Genomic DNA, 2,968 nt, shown 5'->3' on the forward strand with positions numbered 1-2,968 from the left:
GTGACGTCAGACTGAACAACTGGATAGTTCAGCTGAGACAGCGTTCTTCGCCCTGCCAGGCTAAGTAAACAGTCCCCAGCCAACCCAGGTGGCCTTGCATGGAATGGGAAGGAACAGTCTAAACACAGTCGTTATCAGGGAGTTGTTTGTTCGGCTCCAGCCTTGAGTCCACAGCTGGCGCCGGACGGGTAGCCGCATTATGATGGCGATTTTCTTTTCCAACAACTCATGAGAATTTCGAGCTGTTTTTTAGTTCGATAGCTGCTAGTTCCTTCATGATGTTATTTACCTTCAGTTCCGTGGTCTAGTCGCTCTTTTGCTCACAGAACAGATTCTGAGACCTCACGACTGCAGCCAACTGATCCGTGATGTATTCCAGCTTCCGCCCATAGGTGTTGTTTTGAGCGGATTCTTCCCTGATGTATCCCAATATCCGCTCAGAGATGTTGTTCTGAGTATCCACTGCAGCCGCAATCGCCTCCAAGCTCTCAACCATGCTCCCGTCTGTGAGCCCTGTCTGAAAAACCGCACCTCATCCCGTCAATTCAATCTCAGCGGGCAGCTTTGTGGGGGTTTGAACAGCCGGTTCTGCTTTTATTCTCCGATAAGCAAGGGCCAAGCCAGCTCCGATCAGCAAGAACCCTGTTACCATGGTTCCGAATAGGTAGATATCTGCAGCGTCCTCGACCGACGGTCCCGCCAGGCACACGATCCTCCATTTCTGCCACCCGTCCATCGTGTACCCGGCAGGGAAAGTCCCTCCAGGGCACTCGGGCTCTCCCAAGCCCAGACTTCTCGTTGAGAAAAGGGTGACAATAGCATTCAGAGACCAGTTGATCAAATCCATAGTTCTCTTTAGGTTTTAGACACAGACTGTGAAAGAGTGTTCCAGGGAAGTGAAAAAAAACATGAGACAAGACAAGGACATAAGCAGCTAAGCAGGGAAGATAGGGGAAAGGAGGAGAGGAGAAAAGTGCGACCGCCTTCGCTGAGAGCCAGAGAGAAAACTCACATAGTGAGTGAGAAAGGTGACTGGAAAGGAAAAACTCAGTGCATCATGGGAATCCCCGGCAGCCTACGTCTATTGCAGTATAACTAAGGGAGGATTCAGAGTCACCTGGTCCAGCCCTAACTATATGCTTTAGCACAAAGGAAAGTTTTAAGCCTAATCTTAAAATTAGAGATAGTGTCTGTCTCCCGAATCCAAACTGGAAGCTGGTTCCACAGAAGAGGGGCCTGAAAACTGAAGGCTCTCCCTCCCATTCTACTTTTAAAGAGACAGGATATTTCTAACTTTAGAGATGTTGCACAAATGGAAGAAAGCAGTCTTACATATTTGTTTAATATGTGCGTTGAAGGACACGTCCTGGTCAAAAATGACTCCAAGGTTCCTCACAGCATTACTGGAGGCCAAGGTAATGCCATCCAGAGTAAGAATCTGGTTAGATACCAAGATTTTCAGGGCCGAGTACAATAACCTCAGTTTTATCTGAATTAAGAAGCAGAAAGTTAGCAGCCATCCAGGTCTTTATGTCTTTAAGACATTCCTGCAGTTTAACTAATTGGTGTGTTATGTGGCTTCATGAATAGATAGAGCTGTGTGTCATCTGCATAGCAGTGAAAATGTATGCTCTGTCTTCTAATGATGCTGCCTAGGGGAAGCATGTATAATGTAAACAGAATTGGTTCTAGCACTGAACCCTGTGGAACTCCATAATTAACCTCAGTGTGTGAAGAGGACTCTCCAGTTACATGTACAAATTGGAGCCTATTAGATAGATATGATACAAACCACTGCAGTGCAGTACCTGTAATACCTACAGCATGTTCTAATCGCTCTAATAGGATATTATGGTCGACAGTATCAAACGCTGCACTAGGGTCTAGCAGGACAAGCACAGAGATGAGTCCACTGTCAGAGGCCATAAGAAGATCATTTGTAACCTTCACTAAAGCTGTTTCTGTGCTGTGATGAGCTCTGAAACCTGATTGAAACTCTTCAAATAAACCATTCCTCTGCAGATGATCTGTTAGCTGTTTGACAACTACTCTTTCAAGGATTTTTTTTATATGAAAGGAAGGTTGGAGATTGGCCTATAATTAGCTAAGACTGCTGGGTCTAGAGATGGATTTTTGAGTAGAGGTTTAACTACAGCCAACTTGAAGGCCTGTGGTACATAGCCGATTATTAGAGATAGGTTGATCAGATTTAAGATCGAAGAATTAATTAATGGGAGGACTTCTTTGAGCAGTTTTGTAGGAATGGGATCTAAAAGACACGTTGATGGTTTGGAGGAAGTAATTATTGAAGTTAACTTAGAAAGATCAATTGGAGAAAAAGAGTCTAACTTAACATCAATGGTACTAAGAGTAGCTGTAGATAATATTACATCTGTTGGATGATTACTGGTAATTTTGTCTCTAATGATAAAAATTTTATTTGTGAAGAAGTTCATTGTGAAGAAGTTCATGAAGTCATTACTAGTTAACATTAAAGGGATGGTTGGCTCAACAGTGCTCTGACTTTTTGTCAGCCTGGCTACAGTCCTGAAGACAAACCTGGGGTTGTTCTTATTTTCTTCAATCAGTGACAAATAGTAAGATGTTCTGGCTTTCCGGAGGGTTTTCTTATAAAGCAGCAAACTATTTCTCCAGGGTAAATGATGATCCTCTAAATTTGTGACACGCCATTTCCTCTCCAGTTTACGAGTTATCTGCTTTAGGCTACGTGTTTGAGAATTATACCACAGAGTCAGGTACTTCTGATTTGAGACCTTAGTTTTCACAGGAACTACAGTATCCAGAGTCATACGTAGTGAGGAGGTAAAATTATTAACAAGATAATCGACCTCTGTTGGGGTAGCGTTCAGATAGCTGCTCTGCTCTATGTTGGTACAGGTCATTGAAGATGATAACAGTGGGCGGATTATATTCTTAAACTTAGTTACAGCGCTTTCAGAAAGACATC

At 43.5% G+C, this 2,968-nt stretch overlaps 1 pseudogene; it reads right to left on the bottom strand.

The window, feature by feature from the left end:
- Window positions 1-226: 226 nt before the first annotated feature.
- LOC147325461 (uncharacterized) lies at window positions 227-1,209 on the bottom strand (annotated as a pseudogene).
- Between the last annotated feature and the right edge of the window lie 1,759 nt (window positions 1,210-2,968).

Source organism: Aulonocara sp. 'chitande type north' Nkhata Bay, linkage group LG7 (assembly GCF_057382095.1).
Source record: "Aulonocara sp. 'chitande type north' Nkhata Bay isolate Kocher_YH1m ecotype deep benthic linkage group LG7, A_spYH_male_GT1.1, whole genome shotgun sequence".
NCBI lineage: Eukaryota > Metazoa > Chordata > Actinopteri > Cichliformes > Cichlidae > Aulonocara > Aulonocara sp. 'chitande type north' Nkhata Bay.